This window comes from Micropterus salmoides, unplaced genomic scaffold (genome assembly GCF_014851395.1).
Source record: "Micropterus salmoides isolate LMB-PRFRI ecotype aquatic unplaced genomic scaffold, ASM1485139v1 Ms_hic_scaffold_22, whole genome shotgun sequence".
Classification (NCBI taxonomy): Eukaryota; Metazoa; Chordata; class Actinopteri; order Centrarchiformes; family Centrarchidae; genus Micropterus; species Micropterus salmoides.
This window is the reverse complement of record NW_024041373.1, coordinates 4943120-4955861: the sequence shown is the minus strand read 5'-3', so window position 1 is coordinate 4955861 and position 12742 is coordinate 4943120. Positions and strand designations below refer to the sequence as shown.

At 45.1% G+C, this 12742-nt stretch overlaps 1 protein-coding gene across 6 annotated transcripts in view; it reads right to left on the bottom strand.

The window, feature by feature from the left end:
• Positions 1 to 12742, bottom strand: part of rasgrp3 (RAS guanyl releasing protein 3 (calcium and DAG-regulated)) — a 64581-nt gene that overhangs the window by 37499 nt on the left and 14340 nt on the right. Inside the window, exon 1 of one of the 6 annotated variants that reach the window (XM_038737695.1) lies at positions 9309 to 9425. The exons of the other annotated variants lie outside the window; for them this stretch is intronic. The gene's annotated coding sequence lies outside the window, so the exon portion shown is untranslated. Of the gene's footprint in view, positions 1 to 9308; positions 9426 to 12742 lie in introns of those variants that run through there. 6 annotated transcript variants of the gene reach the window in all.

Here is a 12742-nt window from a genome sequence, read left to right as displayed (position 1 = left end):
TGGTATTGTATTTGGGAGTGGTTACAGCTACCCATCTGAATTTAAGGCATTGGTTAAGTCTAGTAGATATAAATGCCCCCATGTGTAGGATTTAAACATTTCTGACTAGGTGACTACCTCTGAAAACAGCTGCCTGCTGCAGATTTCAGAGGAATTCAAAACAATGAGCTGAAAGACACTAAAACTGCTTCATAGCGCTGAGGAGAACGTCTCGGGTTACGTATGTAACCCTGGTTCCCCGAGAAGGGGAACGAGAGACTGCGTCGGTTACGACACTATGGGAACGCCTCTAGGCGAAGCAGGTCTGAACGTGAATGAAATCACTCCAATCCTATTGGCCTGTTGCTAGAACGGTAAGGTGTGACGGAATAACCAGAGGAGTATAAAGCACACCTGTACACACTCATCATTAGCTTAAACTATGAAGCAGGCGCTTCAGGCGGGGAGAGAGGTGCGGCGGGCCGACGCAGTCTCTCGTTCCCCTTCTCGGGGAACCAGGGTTACATACGTAACCCGAGACGTTCCCCTTCGAGGGAACTCGAACTGCGTCGGTTACGACACTATGGGAACGAGATACCCACTAAACCGTGCCGAAAACCCCGCCTGCCCCTGTGTGCAATAAAGTGGCACTACTAAGAGGAGAGCGCACGAGTGCCAGGTGCCGAAGGAAGGTCAAGACTGTAAAACCGAATGAATGTGTGCGGAGTGGCACAGCCAGCCGCTAAACAACATCCTGCAAGAGGCCCCGGAAAGGAGGGCTCGAGAGGCCGCCTTGCCTCTGGTAGAATGAGCCCTCACAGCCACAGGTGAAGGCAACCGCGCACCTGATAGGCCAGGGAAATAGTCTGAACAATCCAGTTGCTAATAGTATGTTTGGATGCAGGGAGCCCGGCCCTGGGAGACCCAAAACACACTAGCAGCTGGTCAGCCTTCCTCCAACGGGAGGACCTCAGAGTGTAAATACTCAGTGCTCTGACAGGGCAGAGCAGATGAAGTCTCCCGTCCTCCGCCGTCACATGAGGTGGAGGATGAAATGCCTGCAGCACTGTGGACCCTGCCGCACAAGAAGGCACTTTAGGGATGTATCCTGAATGAGGGTGCAGGATAGCCCTAATATTCCCCGGGGCAAACTCCAGGCTTTGCGGGGAAACCGAAAGCGCTTGGAGCTCCCCCACCCTCCTTAGAGAGGTGATAGCAAGGAGAAAGGCCATCTTGAGGGTCAAGTGCTTAGCCTCAGCTGACTCCAGGGGTTTGAAGGGGCCTCAGCCAACGCCCCAAGAACCCCTGCCAGATCCCAAGTGGGAACCTTGGACCGAGTCGCAGGTCTCATCCTCCGGGCACCACGGAGGAAAAGTACAACCAAGGGAAGTTTCCCCAAGAACCCCTCCCTCAGAGGGGTGTGGAAAGATGAAATAGCTGCCACGTACACCTTGAGGGTGGAAGGGGAAAGACCAGCAGAGAACCGGTCCTGGAGGAACTCAAGTACCTGAACCACCGGGCAGGTAACAGGGTCCACCGACCGCTCCCTACACCAAGTGGAGAAAACACTCCACTTCAGGCCGTACATCCTCCGTGTGGACGGGGCCCTGGAGCTCAGGAGGGTCTCGACTGCTCCGGCTGTTAGACCCGCCTCTAGGTACTGTGCCCCCTCAGGGGCCAGACCCACAGTCGCCATATGGCGGGGCAAGGGTGAAGAACCCGGCCCTGCGCCTGGGACAGCAGGTCTCTCCTCAGAGGGACCCGCCACGGCGGGCCGTCCAGGAGCGACATGATGTCCGAGAACCACACCCGGGTTGGCCAGAACGGGGCTACGAGCAGTAGGCCGACATAGTCCTGGCGGACCCGCTCCAGAACCCCGGGAGCAGAGCGACTGGGGGAAAAGCGTACAGACGTAGCCTCGGCCACGAATGTACCATGGCGTCCAGACCCAACGGGGCTGGAGGAACGAGAGAAACCATAGCGGGCAGTGCGTAGTCTCTTGAGACGCAAACAGATCCACGTCTATTGGGCCGAACTCTTCGCACAAGAGCTCCACCACTTCGGGGTGAAGTCTCCATTCCCCGGGCCTCAGCCCCTGCCTCAACAGCAGGTCTGCTCCCTGATTCTGTGTCCCCAGGAAATACATCGCCCTGAGCGATAGTAACCTCTGCTGGGACCACAGGAGGATCTGACGCGCCAGTCTGTCCAGAGGGCGCGAGCGCAGACCGCCCTGGTGATTCAGATAGGCCACCACCGCTGTGTTGTTCTCCTCAGAACGAACCAGGACGTGGTGGCCTTGGAGATCGGGCAGGAAACTCCTTAGAGCCTGGAACACCGCCAACATCTCGAGACAGTTGATATGCCACTCGGATTGATGCACCTGCCAGGATCCCCTTGCAAAGCGGCCGTCCATGACCGCGCCCCAGCCCGTGAGGGAGGCGTCTGTCGAAATAACCAGCCGGCGACAAGACCCTCCCAGCACGGGCCCCTGGGACAGGAACCAAGTTTCCTTCCAAACTGATAGGGAACGAAGACACTTGCGCGTAACCCAAACCAGACGGAGAGGATTCCCCTCGGGGAAAAACCCTTGTTCCTTAGCCACCACTGCAGGGGTCTCATGTGCAGCAGTCCAGATGGTATTACGCTGGACGCAGCCGCCAGGAGACCCAACACTCGTTGAAAGTGTTTCATAGTGATGGCGTGGCCTAACTTCACCCCTTTCACGGCAGCCAATATGGTGTCGACACGTGCCGGAGACAATTGTGCCCGCATCGTTGTCGAATCCCATGCAACCCCTAGGAACGTAGCCCGTTGGGTGGGCGCCAGCACGCTCTTCTTTGCGTTGAGCCTCAGCCCTAAACGCCGCAGACGAGCCAGAACGACATCTCGATGCCGAACCGCCAACTCTCGAGACTGGGCTAGGATGAGCCAGTCGTCGATGAAGTTGAAATCCGGATGCCCCGGAGCCTCAGCGGGGCCAGTGCTGCATCCATACACTTGGTGAATGTGCTAGGGGAAGTGCCAGGCCGAATGGAAGAACCCGATACTGGTAAGCCACACCCCCGAAGGCAAACCTCAGGAACTTCCTGTGAGAAGGACGGATGGAGACCTAGAAATAGGCGTCCTTTAGATCTATCGTGACGAACCAATCCTCAGATTGGATGTGCGTCACGGTGGCGGGGATGATGAGCATCTTTAACCTGAATCTCCTCAGAGACCGGTTAGAACCCGCAGATCCAAAATAGGGCACGCAGCCCTCCGTCCTTCTTGGGGACTATGAAGTCTCTGTCTGGGGGGGAGACACGTTCCACGGCCCCTCTCCTCAGCAGAGTACAAACTTCCTGTCCCAACACCGGACCTTGCTCCGGGCGGACCACAGTCCAAACCACCCCCTCTCTTCTGTTGAATTTGGAGGGAGGGCTATGAACTGTAGTCGATACCCATCTATGGCAGTGCGCAGGACCCGCGGAGAAATGTTCGTCAGGCTCCGCCAAGCGTCTGCAAAGTCTGCCAACGGAACCAGCCCCTCGGGGCTCTTCAGATCTTCCTCGGAGGGACCCCCCCTCTGAACCATCTCCTGTAGCAGGTTGGCTTGGTAGGCTTGAAGCACCGTGGTGTGCAAGCTCGCACCTGCCTGGCCCGCTGGCATGTACGCCTTCCCCACAAGCGTGGATGTGGTGCGACATGGTTTGGATGGTAACGCCGGCTTCTCCAGGGAGGACGCAAGTCGAGGGGAGAGATAGCTCGCAAGCTCATCCTCCACCCGAGGCATCCTCCCATAACCACGGTCCCTAACCCCCATCACATTACTGTAGTTCAGTGATCGGGGTGTGGAAAGCCATGTAGAGAAGGGTCTGCCCCATGATTTACTCAGTTCATCATGTAAATCAGGAAAGAATGGCAGAGACCGGCGTGGAGGTGGCGTGTGGTGCTTAAGAAACCTTTCATCAAGCTACCACTAGCCTGTGGTGTCTGCTCCTCCCGTGACCAGTTGATGTTGAGCTTAGCCACGGCTCTAGTCACCACCTCCAGCAGCACGTCATAGTCGGGCGCGGCCAGATGACGCCGCCCCGACACCCGGAAGTCATCGTCGACTGCGCTGAGCACGTCCGCCTCCTCGGAGTCGGATTGCTGCAGCGCCTCCGAATCCAAAACCGCGAGCGGGAGAAGCCGAGAACGGGCTCCCGAACGAGGAAAGGAAGCGTCGGACCCAGCGGATGAAGGTCGGGAAAAAGCCTCAGCCGTCCCGAAATCCTCCGACAGATCACGCTGTGAACCCATGAGTGAAGCCGCCGGGCCGCCTCAGCGGCCGCAGGGCCCGCACCACGGGGAAAACACATCCGGCCATCCTCGGAAAGAGAGCCATGCTGTACCTCAGTACCCGCACGGAAAGGGCTTCGCAACGGGCGCAGGCAGCCCCCTCGAGAGCTGCCCGTGCGTGCTCCATCCCCAAACATGAGACACACATCTCATGAGAATCTCCATCCGTGATGTACCGAGGGCAAGAAAAAACACACCTTCTGTACATCTGGTTGCCGGACATGCTGGTAGACTTCTTCTTCAGGACACACTGCTTGTAGGACTGGAGCTTTCTTCAAACAACATACAGAGCGCCTGCTGAATAGAAAAAAGCTAATGATGAGTGTGTACAGGTGTGCTTTATACTCCTCTGGTTATTCCGTCACACCTTACCGTTCTAGCAACAGGCCAATAGGATTGGAGTGATTTCATTCACGTTCAGACCTGCTTCGCCTAGAGGCGTTCCCATAGTGTCGTAACCGACGCAGTTCGAGTTCCCTCGAAGGGGAACTGCAGAGTTGGTGATGATGATCTCTGGGTTCATCAATATACATTGATATAGACCCCTTTCACATGCAGTCAACTGAATCATTGCAAAATCTAAAGTTGATAATTGGTGCAGCTTAAAAACAAAGTGAAAAATACCTGAACATTTGACCACCTAGAAAACCACATTGTGGGTTCACCCCATGGTGGTGCACTTGCAGGCGTGCGTTTCAAAGAATAACACCATGCCACTGTTGTGAACAAATACTCCACTGTCTTTGCTGACGCTGCAGTGGTAACAATGTATGAGATGAGAGTATCATCAGGATCAGCAAACCAATGATAAAGTTACTGTCATTTTAAAATACGATGATTAATGACTACTGCAGTTTTCAATTACATGAACCGTGATCTTTGTCTTAATAAAGCTCCACCCTGTCTTTTTCTCAGTTTCACAGGGCAGCCAATCACCATGCACTAGCTGTGCTGTCTTGAATAGTGTATCAGCATACAGCTGGCCAACCAAAACAGAAAGCAAAAGGACTGCTACTGACCGTACTTGCCAGGGCAACTCGTTGACTCACAAATTGTGGTGGAAGAGGTACTGAGATCCTTCCATTCAAAGTGTTACTCAAGTAAAAGTATATTCAGCTAAATGTACCTAAAGCAGTGGTTTTCAAAGTGGGTTGTTTGAGAGGGTTGCCGCAAAAAGGGACATTTATTTTCACTACAATTCCATCCATACAGTCACACAATGACAAACTACTGTATTTTGGTCATTGGTTTCATACAAATTCTGTAAAGAAATGTCTAAAAGCAAAACTCTTATCAAATGGGGGTCCATGGTCTAATTTGTGTCAGTTTAGGGGTCCTTGATGTGAAAAAGTTTGAGAACCACTGACTCATGGAGGACAAATAGAGCAGCCTCTGTCAATGTTATATATGTGTGTTAAATATTTTTTGTTCTTACGTATTATATTACTATTTCAGATGTATTAAGCAATATTTCATTGTTTGTTAACATTTAATGTGTAGCTGGTTGAGGTGGAGCTATTTTTATTTTTTATTTTTATACACATAGGATGTTAGTAGTTGACTGACTGAAATGTAATCACTCACTATTTTGATAATCAGTTCATTCAGTGCAATCATTCTCTGGTTCCAGCTTTTCCAATATGAGGATTTTGATTTCTTTATATAATTGTAAACTAATTATTTTGGGGTTTTGGACTGCTGTTCACAACACAAGACGTTTGAAGACAACACCTTATGCCATAAGAAACATACATTTTTCCATAGACCAAATGATTAATCAATGAATTAACATTTACTTTTGCTCATTTAGCTGACACTTTTTAGAAAAGCGACTTTCATTTGAGGAACAACATACAAGGAAGCCAGGACACCTGAATATAATTATGCTTAATATCCCATTGACCAAAAAGCCTTGACCAGTTCTGAAAACATTTCAGAATCATCATCATCACAGCTGACATACAATGAGATATACAACTGTGACAGTGACCACAAACTCTGGAAGTGGCTTTGACCACACTTGTAAATTCCATTTCAACAAAATTCAATCAATTCACTTTATTGCTGACTTAAAGTCCATAGTACAACCATAAGCAATTGGTTGTTAAGACTAATCTATTATGTATACCATGTGTCTGACACCAGGGTAAAACTAGAGGATTTCACAGAACATAGCATAAAAACAGTGTAGTCAGGTTACTGTGAGAATGATTACAAAAGCTGCTAATTAGCAGAGTAGGTCTCGTGCCTTATAAATGAGTGTTCGTAAAAAAAATCTATTTATATTTGAGGGATGAGTTTTTCTCTCCTTTGTTGTTAAAATGTAATCTTCCTCACTGGCCTTGCTAGGTGCTTGTGAGGGATTTGTCTCTATGATAACATGTCCTTGGTGAATCTATCTGAAGGGATTTTTGTCTTTTTAATGCAAGAAAAAAAACTGTTTTGAGAACATGTTTCTTACACTGCAATCAAAAATCAAGTTGGTAATTTAAAACAAACAGGCCTTTTTATCTGTCACTAAAAGTTTTGATTGCTAAGCTGTCCTCTTTAATTACAGGTCAAAAAGTTTTCCTTGTAAAGTCAGAAAGTTAATGCAGATTAATTAGTTTTGCGAGTCAAAAGATCGAGATAAGAGTTTCTATTGGTTTCACCCACCAATCATGGGATTGGATCAACCGAATGGCCACACTCACAATCCCTTCGCTCCCTTGCTGTCTGTCTGCGGTCTGCTAGTTCCAGCCACCGAAACTGACTTCTCAACCGTGTTTGTTCCTTTTGTCATATACCAGATGAATAATATTACTTGCTGTGCGATTAATTATAACAGACCATCCAAGACGCCTGTGCTCCAGTTTTTTCGGTGAGTAAAATTCTAGTATTTTTTTTAATGTGATTATATATATTTATGCAATTATTAACAGGTATCAGTTTCTGCATAAATAGCATGTTGGGTTAGCTTGTTAACTAGCTAATTAGCCAGCTTTGAGCAATGCCAAGCTTAATGATGCTAACTTAATGGGAGTGTAAGCAGAGCACTCTGCGTTTGCTGGGGGTGGCTGCCGATGTTATGCCAAGCTCTGCATGCACTTCCAAGTACTATTTAAAAACGATGTGCTATTCTTTGAAGGGTTCATCAATGGTGATAAATGATTAGAAGTATATATTTTATTAATGTTCAGACTCATCAGTATTTCATTACACTTTTTAGAAGTAGCATTCCTGGATATTAAGCAAAACTAAACCACATTTTATCAATGTGCAAGTGTCTGAAAAGGACCTTAAGAGGTGGATGCATTATTAGGCAGAACAGATGTTGTAGGCTACCTGCCGAGATTTGCGGGTTAGGTTTGGCAATTAGCAGTTAACTAATTTCTGTGCACAATTTAATTATTAGTACCCTTGAATTTATAATTCATGCACACAATTTAGCATAATCGCCTACATGCCATTAGTCTTGGGTGTACACTCTTAACATATATTGCTTGGATTTAATACAGTTTTATTTTGATTGCTGATTGAGATATGTGGATATAATTCGGGTTTTGGCTGTTAAACATTGTGTTACCTTTGACATCCCTTAAACCTGCAATAAGTGAACTAATTCAGTAACTTCTCTTTATGAGTTGCTAATAGCCATGTGCAGCATGCCCACAGAACTTATTTGTAAATTTGTAGTTCTACATTACTACAAATTTCAATTCTGTGCCTCTATTCTGTAAAGAGCTTCCAGACAAACATTTTCACATTCACACCTACAAGTAATTTAAAGTCATCAAACCTTGCATGTCTTTCATGTGTGGGAGGAAACCCACACAGACATTCAAACTCCTCATAGCAAGCCCCCCAGCATTACAACATTTCAGAATTTCACAAGAGACGACAACAGCAGAGATCACATATTTAAAGCTAGAGAAATTTCTTGAGTGAATAACATAGCTGACTCGTTGTCCAAGTTTGTTGAAGGGAGATGACTCATTTGTTGGTCTTGATCTTGACTGAATAACAATTGTATTTGGTCTTGGACATTATATAAGAGGTAAGAAGAGAAGTGAATGTGATTTAAATGTTGGTCACGGCTTAAATCAAAGCATAAATATTGTTAATGCATATGTTTAATATTTGATTTGTGAATGCACCTACATAATTGACACTCTTATCAAAGCAAAATAACAGAGTAATTAAAGCAAGGACAGGCACTTCTGCTTGCTACTGACAGTGTGACGGAGAGATGCCTCACAAACAACAAAAAGGCTATTCTGAAACTTTCAAAGTGTTCTCTTTCACGTTGTCTGCGTGGACATCACGCTACTTTCACGGTGGGTTAAACATGAATGCATTATATGTCATTTTCTACGGGATACACACACTGACACATTCTTCTGTTTTTCTTCCTTTTGATTTCACAGCTCAGCTGCGCATATTACAGTCAGCTGTGCCCGTTAGCATGACTTGTGCTTTTCTGCCTCCACAATGGGTCACTGTGTCTCTGCCTCTGGTTTACGGATGCGTCATTGTGTGCTTAGTCCAGTGACATACACGTATGTGCGCACAGACACATTCAGACAGAACACATAATGCCAATGCAAACATGTACACCTGCGCACAAACACACAGACACACATTGCACTGCTCTTAAAAGCCCTGCCACACACTGAGTTCACAAAATACCAATTTAACAAAGTTAGACAGCAGATACAACTGTAATATTATATTAACATTAATATTCTGCTTTGGCAACATTGTTTACCAAAACAGACACGCCAATAAAGCATACTGAATTGAATTAAAATATGCCATCTTTGACTTGTACTTTTTCCCACAGCCCAACACTGTCTTAATTACACAAAATGAAGCCATAGCTGAACTCCTTGCTAAAACAGTAATGTTGTTCCTTCCCTTAGCAGGGCAACAAACAGGCTTGAAATCTTGTTCTTGTTGACACGATAACTAGCAATTATAAAAACCACACAAACTACACAATCTACATTTCACAAGCAATCAAACCTTACCCCCTAACCAGCATCGACACAGCAACCATCCGGGCTAAAGATCCGTCCCGTCACTGAGATAACTGTAACTGCTGGATGCTGCAAGCTGCTACTGGCTGTCAAGCAGAGAGACTCCCATGGTGGAGCATATACTACGCTATGACCTCCTCCTCCTCCTCCTCCTCCTCTTGTTGGTAAACACAGCAGCCTGGAGCAGCTGCAGTCCTGCCATGTGACATTACCCACACACACACACAAACACATCAGGTTTATTACATTTGTGAGAGCTGTCCACTGATTACACTTAAACCTCGCCTTAATTTTAACTGCTGCTATGTGCTTAAATCCTAACTTGCACACTTGCACAGACAAGGAATGCCAAAAAATCAAGGTTTGAAATTGATTAAACTAAAGCTGAGCTGAGAAGTTTGCTCTTAAAGATCCAATCAGTATTTTTTTGATCATTTCATTATGTATATATTTGAGTTTTCATGTGTGAAAAGACAGAACATACTTTTAAGTGGTAGGGGGTTCAAATAAGTTAAAGTTTAAGTATGAGTCTACTTCACCAGCTTACTGACAGACAAGGTGAGGCAGGAGGGAAATAACTGGAGTAAGAACTGGAGTTCGAGGCGAGTTCAGTCATAGGCTGCAGCTGAACACAGACTCCAACATGCACAGTGGTGCTTCTGTTGCATTATCTTACAGCTAACGTCTGTACAGTTGGTGCATTTTATCTTTGTGAACAAACGCAGAGAAATTCACAGAAATGATGCAAGGGAAAAAAGTAATTTTGCTTCTGTCTGAAAACACCTTGAGCAAACAGCTGCCTATTATCCAACAGATATGGAGTAATGTTTCTATCGTCCTTATGAAGTCCACTGATCAGCTTTATTTTACCTCAAAGTACCATTGAGGAGATATCCTCACTTCCAGTGGTGTTGAGATGTAAAACAGTACTTGCATACAAAAAAGCAAACAATAAAAATAACAGTGTACAATAGCTGAAAGTTAAAATATATAATATGCACTGTTCTTTTAGCTCCTTCTCACTTCACCAACTTCTGAGAAAAACATGTGCCTCTTTAAATTCTCTACTATGTTCACCAGCTAGTAGCTAACATTTTCTGCCTGCTCTTTGCTGCAGGGCATGTAGTGCACAGAACCTTTTCACTGAAAACAGCTGCCTGCTGCTTCTGCAGTTTATGCGCTATAATACCAATAATAATACCAATACAAAACAAGCAAAAACTGAATTCAGAACTAAACTGCAGAGTTGGTGATAATTCTCTGTGCGTTCATTACTAGCAACACATTACATATAGTTTAATCTAATATTTATTGATTATAGCAGCTTTAATATCTGACCTTACCAGCATCTCTAGGAAATCTAGTAAAGATTGAAGAAAGCAGGGTTCCTCCTTTGAAACAAAAAAGTAAATACTGTATAATTTCAGCCAATAAAAAGATATTTATTTCTGTCAAAGCAAAGGTACAAATTAAAGATAAAATCTATGCAAAAAATATAATGCTTTTAAGTGAACATGTGCTGACAATGTAAAATGTATCACAGATTTTTTCATAGTAATTACATTTATGCCTCAATAATAACAAATGTTGCACCTTTTGACAGTGCACACCGGAGCTTCTTTAAACGGTAAATCAGATTGTCAGTGCCGTTCTCACAGGGATGCCAGTGCAAGCAGACACACTGAACAGGTAGTGTGTTAGCAATGGAAATGATGCTCAGAGCAGACAGAGTCATGTGTACTGCTGCAGACAGATGTTGCATCAACCTTGGGTTCAGACAGCTGGTAGGACGGCTTAAACAGATGGCCTCTGAGTTTATGACTGTGTGTGTGTGTGTGTGTGAGAGAGAGAGAGAGAGAGAGAGACAGACAGAGAGTGTCCACAGCCACTCATATGTTTTGTTTCATCAGCGAGTGCGTTACCACCACAGCCTGGTTAGTTATTCTTGTTAATCCTGTCTACTGAACCTCATTAGCTTCTAAAAAGATGTAATTAAAGTAAAAAAGTGATAGTCACAAACATACACATTGTAAATAGTAAATGGACAGCAATAGAGTTTCTAGTCTTCCAACCACTCAATTCAGATACATTCAATGATGGCAGAGGCTGCCGTGCAAGGTGCCATCTGCGCATCAGAAAGAAACTAAACATTAACACACACTCAATTTGATGTTCAGCATCTTGCCCAGGGACACTTCAGCTTGCAAACTGGAGGAGATCAAACTGCCGATCTTCCAGTTGGTGGGTGACCCGCTCTTCCTGTAAGCCACAGCTGCTCCTACAAAGCCACACACACCCTCTCTCTCTTTCTTCTCTCCCCCTGATGTGGTCTGAGATAAGGTTTGCTAGTCACTTGTCATAAAAGCTCAAAGTGAGTCCTGAGGAAGTAACACTGATATTCCTTCTTTCTCCAAGTCTGAATGAATGTGAATAATTTATCTAACCAGTCAGCTAACATAAATCAGCAAACGTCTTGATGTTTAACCCAACTTGTACATGAAATGAGCATGTTAGTAACTCACAGAACTGACCTCTTGCTTAATATGTAACAACACTAGAAAAGGGAAGAATAGCTTTAAATACAACCATGGTAAACTGTGTTGTTTAACCTTAGGCCAGAGTACTAAACGTTTTCAAATGGTTCAGAATGCTGCAGCTACTACTAAAGCTAGTACTTTAATAAGAGAAACGATGAAATAACCAAATATCTGAATTAAGGATAATCAGCACTCTAACAATCAGTAATCCAGCAAACCTTTCTCAACACAAGTTGTTTTGATGTTCAACACAACTTTTATATTTGTATGAAGTGATAAAGTTATTAATTTACAAAAAGAACCTGAAACAAGATTGCGCTTTTTCTAAACTTAAATTAATGATATAAGAAATCTACTCCACATCTGTGAGTTGAATGATGACCATACTTAAACTCACCTCTTGGAATGTACGAGGGAAAGGACGTTTTTTACCACCAAAATATTCTACAAGCATTGTTTTACTACAGGAGATTCATTTATCCAAGACAGCAGATAAACTCACCTCACCACAGTTTCCTCACTCGTACTCAGCCTGCTGTAACTCCAAACAAAGAGCTGCCACCATTATGATAAACAAAAAAACACACTTCAATCATAATACCACTACTGTGGATCCAGAGGTCAATTTATTACAGTTAACATTTCTATTCAAAATGCCAATTTATGCATCGCTAATATCCATCCCTCCTTTTTTCATGCTTTCTTCACCTCACTCTCTGCTCACTCAGACACAGCTCTTACATAATAGGAGAGAACTTGGTATGTAACCCAGCAGGTATAGGCTCAGTACGGCAGGAAGTCACTGTACTGAAATTAGCAGACACCAGTGGCGGTTCTAGACCAATTTTATTGAGGGGGCCAGGCTGGGGCCAGTGGTTTTGTCAGAGG